This window comes from Corylus avellana, chromosome ca7 (assembly GCF_901000735.1).
Source record: "Corylus avellana chromosome ca7, CavTom2PMs-1.0".
Taxonomy (NCBI): domain Eukaryota; kingdom Viridiplantae; phylum Streptophyta; class Magnoliopsida; order Fagales; family Betulaceae; genus Corylus; species Corylus avellana.
Genome location: NC_081547.1, coordinates 23,288,636 through 23,298,383, shown reverse-complemented (window position 1 = coordinate 23,298,383; position 9,748 = coordinate 23,288,636). Strand labels below are relative to the sequence as shown.

General features: G+C 41.6%; 1 protein-coding gene across 1 annotated transcript in view; it reads left to right on the top strand.

The window, feature by feature from the left end:
* Positions 1-9,748, top strand: part of LOC132186349 (nudix hydrolase 3) — a 68,575-nt gene that overhangs the window by 25,379 nt on the left and 33,448 nt on the right. The gene's annotated exons all lie outside the window — the stretch shown is intronic.

Below are 9,748 nucleotides of genomic sequence, written 5' to 3'. Positions count from 1 at the left end.
ATATGAAAGATGTTAATAAGTCTTCACGAATTTTTTTTTTTTTTTGATAAATAAGTAAGAATATCATTGAAAATCGCAGAGGGGCACAACCCAAGTACACAGGAAGTATACAAAGACACCCCTTTAAAGATAAAAAGAAGAGCATAAATCTATAAATTGATGCATCGAAGAAACTTGAGGAATGTTCAAAACACCCGCCCAATGGAAAAACAAATTGAGAAACCTATTGCTGAGCTCCGCCATTGTCAATTCCTTATCTTCGAAACATCGAGCATTCCTCTCCCTCCAAATAGTCCACATAAGGCACAAAGGGGCCATTCTCCAAACCTCCTTCACGAATTTTTAGGAACCAAAAGATGAAAAGCTTCTTTTGTTGTTGGTGTAAGACCTTTATACCTTTTTGTGGTGATTTGACCAGTATGAAAGTATGCTGAATCTAGTTTGGCTTGCAGAGAATTTTACAGTTAATCTGTTTGGTGTTTTTCTCGTAAATGCCAATTCATATGGCCTGTTACAGCTACTTTTGATACCAAGAGTAGTTGTCTTATGGTTGACTCTCTTTTTTTGTATTATTGTAATTCCATCCTCTTGAGCTTCACCTTCTCTGCTGACAGGTTCCTCTGTGATTTGTCATTTCTTTTCTAGTCTTCTTTAGTGCTGGGATTGTGCTAGTTGAAAGGAAAACTTGTCCTCCTTTTTCTCCTAATTTATCTTTTTCGCAGAACTTTCATTTTCTTTTGTCTACCAGATAACTTTCAATTTTTTCTTTTAAGGAAATCGAGATAGTAAAATGTGTTAATATTCTACAGCTAAAGCCTCTAATGTGATGTCCTCTGTACGCTATCTTATGTTACTAGGTGCTATGATGATATCCTATATGTTCCTCCACAAACATGATTCTGAAAAATTTATGCTATTTTTGTTGCTTTCTCCACTAATTTGAGTGGAGTGTACCCAACAAATTTCTTCCTCAAAAGGTGTCAGTTATGGTCACAGCAGCTAACGCTGCCTCCAAATCAAATTTTGTTCCTCCACGCGCTAATAACACTGTAGAGGAAGAAATTATGGACTCCTTATAACCGTGGGATCTGATGGAGGGATGCTTGATTCTCATACTTCTTATCTATAGCTGAAATGGTCTTATGAGACTTAAAAGTGTAAATGGAACTTTACTAAATAAGCACCTTTCTAGAACGTATTGGTGAGGAGATTCAGCTAATATGAATGAGCAGAGTACATCTGGATGAGATATAGTTTCTATGGAGGAAATAAGATGTGCAACCTCATGATGAAAATGACTTCTTAATTGAGAATTTTATAGTGATTGTCATTGATACTTGGGAATGGTGACAAATTCCTGCTGGACACAAAGGCAGTTCTGATGCTCCTGGATGCATGTTAAGCAATCTTAAACGTGTTTAGAGTATAAACACAAAGGCAGTTCTGATGCTCTCTGTGTACTTGGGTTGCGCCCCTCTGTGCTCTTTAATACATTATTACTTATCAAAAAAACGTGTTTAGAGTATAAAACAAACTTGAACCTGGATGTGTGGCTAATGTTCATTGGCAGTTTTAAGACCGCAGCAAACAGTTTGTAATCTAAATGATAAAAAAAGAGTTCAATCTTGATCATAACAGTTTGAAAGAGTACAATTGTACCAGTACTAAGTTTTTTAATGGATGAAATGAGGGGTTCAGTTGATAGTAGAAGAAAGGTGTGCATAGACTTATCTATTATGTTGTGTGTGTCTGCATGTGCTCATGCACGTGCCTGCAGTATGGCTGATGTTAACAAACATATAATATTTTTTTTTTGATAGGTAAGTACTGATATTATTAAAAGCGTTGGGCGCCCCAAAGTACACTGGAAGTATACAACTAGGAACACCTAACTAGAAGGGGAAAAGCGTACAAGGAAATCAACATAGCTAAGCGGAACCGGAGAAACATAAGCTACAGTCCAGAGATAAAGAGTATGGAAACAATAGGCTAAAGTGTCCTCAATAGACCTCTCCACATCCTCGAAACACCTATTATTTCTCTCTCTCCATATACACCAAAAAAAGCAAATAGGCACCATCTTCCAGACTGCAGCACTCCCCCCCCTTCCTGCAGACCACCAACAGGCTAGCAACTCGAAAACCCGACTAGGCATCACCCATGATAACCCAAAACGGCCAAAAAAGGCACTCCACAAAGCAGACGCCACCTCACAATGAAGAAGAAGATGATCCACCGTCTCTTCACTCTTCTTGCACATCCAACATCTGTTCACCACAATCACATTACGCTTTCTGAGATTATCTAATGTCAGAATTTTCCCCCAAGCTGCCAACCACACAAAGAACGCTGCCCTAGGGGGAGCCTGAGTCCGCCACACCCTCTTCCAAGGAAACCTCCTCCCTTCCGAACAAGCCAAAGAGAAAAAGAGATACTTGACCTTGAAAGATCCTCTTTTGGAAGAGTTCCACCATAACTTATCTTCCGACCCTCTTCTTACTCTAGTAGAATGTAACACCTGGAAAAAGGAGGCAAAGGCCTCCACCTCCCAATCATGAGCCTCTCTGGAAAAACTCACATTCCACTGAATGGACCCACCCAACATCTCCACGTTATCCGCAACTGAGGCATCCTTCGCACAAGCAATACTAAAAAGGATCGGGAAGGCTATCTTGAGAGCAGAATCTCCACACCACCAATCATGCCAAAAGCTAATCCTGGTCCCATCCCCCACTTCAAATCTCGTAAAGCCTTTGAAAGTATCCCACCCTTTCCTAATATTCTTCCATAACCCCACCCCACACGTCCCTCCAGGCTCAGCAGAACACCACCCTCCCCATAAACTTCCATACTTCGCATCTACCACTACTCTCCACCAAGCATCTCTTTCCGACCCATAACGCCACAACCACTTCCCTAAAAGAGCGCGGTTGAAGATCATTAGATTCCTAATACCCAACCCTCCTTCCTTGATCGGAGTGCAAATCTGCGCCCACTTCACCAAGTGGTATTTAAACTCTTCTCCTATCCCTCCCCATAGAAAATTGCGTTGAAGCTTCTCAATGCGCCTCGCAACACTCGCCGGAATATGGCAAAGAGACAAAAAATAAGTGGGCATATTAGCAAGGGTACTCTTGATAAGGGTGACCCTGCCCCCTTTCGATAAATACAACCTTTTCCAACTGGCTAACCGGTGTTCAATCTTTTCAATAACTTCATCCCAAATATGCTTGGACTTATAAGAGCCTCCCAATGGGAGACCAAGATACTTCACTGGCAAGGTAACCGCCTCACACCCTAGGATACCGGCTAGCATATCCACGTGCTCCACATTCCCCACCGGAATAAGCATCGTTTTAGCCAAATTAACCTTCAACCCTGAAACAGCTTCAAACCACAGAAACAAACACCGCAGGTAACGTAACTGGGCAGGCCTGGCATTGCAGAAAATCAAGGTGTCATCGGCAAATAAAAGGTGAGAGACTGTAGTGTTGCTGATTTTGAAGCCTTCTAACAGCCCCCTCTGAACCGCTGCCGAAATCATCCTACTCACTATCTCCATCACAAACACAAACAACAAAGGAGAGAGAGGATCCCCTTGTCTCAAACCCTTGGAGCTGCTAAAAAAACCTTCGGGAGACCCATTTACCAGAATCGAAAACCGCACCGTGGAAATGCAATGTTGAATCCAAGAACACCAAACCCCTCCAAAACCACATCTCCTTAGCACATACAACAAAAAGCCCCAATTCACATTATCATAAGCTTTTTCCAAGTCCATTTTGCAAATGACCCCTGGCTCCCCAGATCTCAGCCTACTACCAAGGCATTCATTAGCAATCAATATGGGATCTAGAATCTGTCTACCTTTGATAAAGGCATTTTGCGACTTGGAAATGATCTTATCCAACACAACCTTCAATCTGTTTGCTAAAACCTTGGCAATAATTTTATACATACCTCCCACAAGGCTAATCGGGCGGAAATCTTTGAGATTGGTGGCACCAGGAATCTTCGGAATAAGCGAAATGAAAGAAGCGTTGAGGCTCTTTACAAACATCCCTCCCTCATGGAAAGCACTAAACACCCTCATAATATCCTCCCTCACCACATCCCAACAAACTTGGAAGAAAGCCAAAGAAAACCCATCGGGGCCCGACGCCTTATTGCCATTCATCTTAAACACGACCTTTTTAACCTCTTCCTCTTCAAAGACTCTTTCCAACCAGCTAGCCTCTTCCTCCGAAATGGAGTCCAAAGAGATACCATCGACCAAGGGCCTCCCATTGTGTTGCTCGGTAAAAAGCTTTTGATAGAAATCGACAATATGCTCACTAATCTCATCCTTATTCGAGCACATGTTATCCCCAATCATCAACGTCTCTATCGAATTAAATCTTCTATTAGAGTTGGCAATGGAATGAAAGAATTTGGTGCACTTGTCCCCTTCCTTCAACCAACACACTCTAGATTTTTGTCTCCAACTAATCTCCTCCATAAGAGTACACTTCTCTAATTCTCTCACAACCTCGGCCTTCCTCGCTAGCTCCTCCTCATTCAAAGCCCTACTTTCTTCGTGCTCATCAAACACCCGAAGATCTTCAAGAAGCACCCTCTTATTCCTCTCAATGTTACCAAACACTTCCTCATTCCATGTCTTCAGGTTCAACTTCAGGGCCTTGAGCTTGCAAGCGAAAACAAAGCTCGGCGTGCCTTGGAACTCATAAGAATCCCACCATTGTTTCACTAGATCAACAAACCCATCCGCCTTAAGCCACATATTCTCAAACCTGAACGGCCTTTTCCCCTTGGAGACCTCTCCCAACTCAAGAATGATCGGAAAGTGATCCGAGCAAAGACGAGGAAGCCTCTTCTGCCTCACCCCAGGAAACCGAGCTTCCAATTCTGGAGAAACAAGAAACCGATCGATCCTAGACCATAGAGGAGGATCTTGAGAAACTGACCAAGTGCACGCACCCCCTACAAGAGGCAAGTCCATAAGCCCTTGTTCAGAAATAAAATCAGAGAAGCTCATCATAGCAGAATCCAGACTAGCTCCTCCTGATCTTTCACTAGGGAAACGAGTAACATTGAAATCTCCCCCTACACACCATGGCAAGTTCCACCAACTAAGAACACCAGCCAACTCGTCCCAAAGTAACCTTCTATCCCTATCAAGATTTGGACCATACACTCCTGCGAATGCCCACACCGAGAGATCTACCACATTCTTAAAAGACACAGCCATGGTAAACTCCCCTATACAGACATCGATCTTCTCCACCACCCTAGTATCCCACATGATTAAAATTCCACCCGATGCTCCTCTCGAATCCAAGCAACACCAATCCACATGATTTCGCCTCCATAAACTGCGAACAATGTTTCTAGACATACTCCGTATCTTGGTTTCTTGAAGGCACACAACATCTGCATTCCAATCCCTAAGCAAATTACTCACCCTCAATCGCTTGTCCCTCTTGTTCAACCCTCTTACGTTCCAAGAAAGTATACTTATCTTCATTAAACTCCGATATTCCCCCTCTCCTTCCTGTTACCCCTAGTCGAGCTCCCACTTCTAGCATCATAATTCACCGAGCACTCCAAATTCCTCATCTCCCTTTTCCCCTTAGTGCCACTACTTGCATTAGTTACCATTCCATTATTGCGGCGCTCCTCTTCCAAGGAATTTAGCAAAGCTAACAGCTGCATCTTATGGCCCACGAACGAAATTCCCAATATCGGATAAATCTCATTTGCACACTGAATAACCCAATCTGAGTGCCCTGCCTCACCCCCTGAATTAGGATCATAACTGTTCAAAGGCGAAGACCTCTCTGTTTCACCCTCCCCTGCCTTCCCACTTTCCATTCTCCTAGCTTCAACACTGCCTTCCCCTCCAGAACTCATAGCTACCAGCTGACCAGCCCCTCGAGACTCAGTCACACCTGAGCACCTGAATCCTAGATTAGAATGATCACCATCCCAAAAGGAACAGAAAACATTCAACCCGCCCTTATCCCCTTGTTCTTGCATCTGACCCAGACCCTCACTAGCCTGACTGTCAACTTGTGTCACTTCGCCGGCTGACCAGGGCACCAGAATACCCTCATTTACTATATCTGGCATCACCGGCAGCCTCTGGTACAAGGCATCGTCCCCGCTACCCAGAACCACCTTCCCCGGCGAGCCTCCATCTCCATACACCTCCTCGGACTCAGCCCACTCAAGAGACTCACCAGCGGCACTCAAAGACTTTACCTCCGGCGAAGTCTGGACTGGCAAAGACCTCCCCCTGTCCTTAATCTCGACCGCCGGAGCACTGGGTTTATCGCCGACCAGTTCTATGGCACCAGCGACCACCACTAGAGGCCTCGTCGGCGTTGTCTGACACGAGTTAGTCTTCCCTCCGGCCTCTCCGGCTTAAAGTATTAACATTCTGATCTTCTTCTTGATTTTGTCCTTTACATCAGAAAGTCTCCTAGAAGTAAAATATTTTGTCCTGTCTCTCACACACACCCACACAAAGATAAACACTCTTTAGTTCTTCATCCTTCTCTAATGGATTTATTGGTTCTTTCACCTGTTATTACTGATTCGCTGTAAAGTTCTGTTAGAATGCTCCAGAGGACATCAATTGTCAAAATTGATAGAAGTTTAATTGTGTCAGACTATTGTTATATATGAATATTTATCCAGCAATTCATGACAAGTAACCTTAAAATTCTTTCCAGTTATTTATTTCTAAGTGATTTCAAATTATTACAAGGAGCACAATGTCTTTGTTTTGGAAAGCTGCATGTAAATGCTTTTGGATTTTCAGCCCATTAAAAGGAAAAAAGAAAAGAAAGAATGCTTTGAGATTTGAACTAGTAGTTGATTAGACCAGAAAAAGGACCATCGTTTTTGGATAATTTAAGCGCCAAGCCAGCGCCCTTTGGAGATGATGTCCACTTTTGTAAAAAATTTGGACCAATATTGAAGAACCAGAATAAAATGTAAAACATATGTTGATATAGGAAAAGAGAAAGGATACAATGATATATGAAACACAAAAAGACTCAATTCTTGAATCTTCGTGTAGCTATTCCCTGAATAGCATCCAGTTCTTTGCAGTTGCTAGACTGCTGTTTCTAGAAACAGCTATTTATAAGGGTTTTTTCTAACTGTTAATGTTGCTTTATTTGGAAACTGTTAAGAACCTCCAAATATTTTGACCTTATGTTCCTTTTGGCGTAGGACTCCAAGCTGGATGTTACTATTGGTCCCTATGAGACATATGAAGATACGCTTTTTGGGTACAAGGTATTATTTATATAGATCACGTGTTCATGCAGCTCCCTTCATCACCTTTAAATGTAGTGTAAGATTGAGGTTGTTTACAAGCTTGGGTCTACTGCATGTGCCATGTCCTTTAGGCTCCTCCACCCACATAAGAATGGGGATGGGCATTGAGGTTATGCATTCAAGTCTCATCGGGTGCTTAGCAATGAAAAACTTCGGTAGACTGCATATGTTATCATTTTAGTCTAAAATGCTTCTTTTCTGGAAGGTTTAAAATTTGTCTAGTTCTTGCATATTTCTATTCTTCGAAGCCTTTGTAGGAATGTATGAATTTTTGGAAGTCTGGGTAACTGATTCATGAAAGTAAATTTATGTATGAAATATCAATTTTGCATTAGAAGATAATAATGTCCTGTGGTGCAAAGCACGTAAGCCTCAGGCTTGATATTTGTCTCTTTTTGGTGGTCTCAGATATTCAATATCCCATTGAACACAAGTTAATTTATATGTCTGGAAGAGAAAGAACTTCTACATGAGAATGCATGATTTGGATTTGTTTAGCTCTTTACCCACACAGCTTAAATTATTAGGCCTTTTTTTTTTTTTTTTTTGAAAAAGTACACATACTTGGTGATTTGAGAACCACACCCATCAGCCACTCTCGAAACTTCGACCACTACTACACTCTAGGGGGTGGTACAGCCAACCCTAGGTGTTTTTTTTTTTTTTTCCTTTTCTTTTTTTAACTTCTTATTAAGGGTATTTTTGTCATTAGGAGGGATTTTGACATTTTTTGGCAATTTAGGGAGACATTGACACAATTGGTAGTTTAGGGGAACATTGACAAATGAGTGGTAGTTTGAGGGGGGGAATGTGTATTTTTTTTTTTTTTTTCCATAATCTTTTTGCAAACACACTTTTGATTTTAAAGTTGATTTTTTACAGTTGAGTTCTTCATTATGTCCTGCTATAATTAGGCTTTGAAATTGTCCAAAGCTTAAAGTATAGTATATGAGATTTATTTTTCTCCTAACCTTGCTTGATCGGTTCACCTTGCCCCCATTGGTCGCCGGCATGTAGCTCCACCCCTCCATTTGGGGGCGAATGTTGCAGCCTCCACAACCCACCCTTCACGGAGGGGATTGTGGAGCTCTGCAAGCTTTCTACAAGGGGGGTTGAAGGCCTATGCGACCCACCCCTCGCGAAGGTCATGGTGCCTTCGCGACCACTACGAGCCGGCCTAAAACATGGAAAGAGAGATGGCAAGTTTTTTTCCCATTTTTGTGAGAATTTTTAACATAAGGGTATAACTTACTATACTTAATTTACCCACCCAAAACGGCATCACTCTGTGCTAAAGCTTGTAGGAGCCCCGTGGATTTTAGTCTATACCGTTTATTTGAAAAGGAGCTAACGTGTCAACATTTGGTAACTATACCAGGATATGTCCTTGTTAGTTTTTAGGTTGGTAAATTCAGTGTCCAAAACACTTTGATTTGAATTGTAAAGTGATAAGCTAAGTTTTGTACTTAGGCATAAAACCATCAAAGTGTTGATCAAGGCCCTGACGAGTTTTGTACCTAGGTCTGGATGATCCACATTGCTCAAATAGTCAAAAGGTCATAGTGTTACTCATTCAATGGCTCATTCCATACCTGGTTTCAACGAGGTCATTTGGAGACATTTTCTGAAGTGGACAGAGTTGCTTGTTCAATGGCCAGTGCCATACCAAGTACGAATGAGATGTTGGCAGTGTTGGTTATTTTCAAAGCTCATCCACAGTTTGGCAGTATAATTCATTCGCAAGCTTACTCGCAAGCAAATTCTGTGGCGCCAGTTGAGAAACTATGAAACCCTAGTCAAATCTGGACGTGCTCACTTATAGGTCCGGACGCTGACATAAAAACTTCTATATTTGGGAAACCGAATTTCAGATTTCAAGCCGATTTTCCCAAGTCTATTTAAGGGCCTTTAGTGCCAAATTCTCATATGACCCTAAGGCCATATTTCAGTGTGCTAAGAGAGAGTTCTTTTATCCCTAAGCCTTTATTGAGTGATCTCTCTTAGAGTTTTCTTTGTTAGACCACACAAGCTTCACAAAAAGCCAGCAGTCACCAGAGTTTCAGGATTGAAAGAGGAAGCTCAATAGAAGAATTGCCTAGAGGTTCTGGAACTATTGCGGTAAGAGCCAAATGAATCACTTGTCATTACAAGGAAGTGTCAGTTACAAAAGTTTTGTAAGTATGTACTTTTTGTAATTGAATTCTTCTAAATAGTGAATGAGTTTCTTGCGTTTTGTTATTCTGGAGTGGTTTTACCTTTGAGTTCTTCAAAAGGTTTCCACCTCATCACCAAATTTTGTGTTGATTGATTTATTTCTTTCATATATTTGGTGATTGTTTTATGTGGTTGCTTAGTTTTTAATTTGGCATAATTTCTGTAAAATACCTATTCAACCAACCCC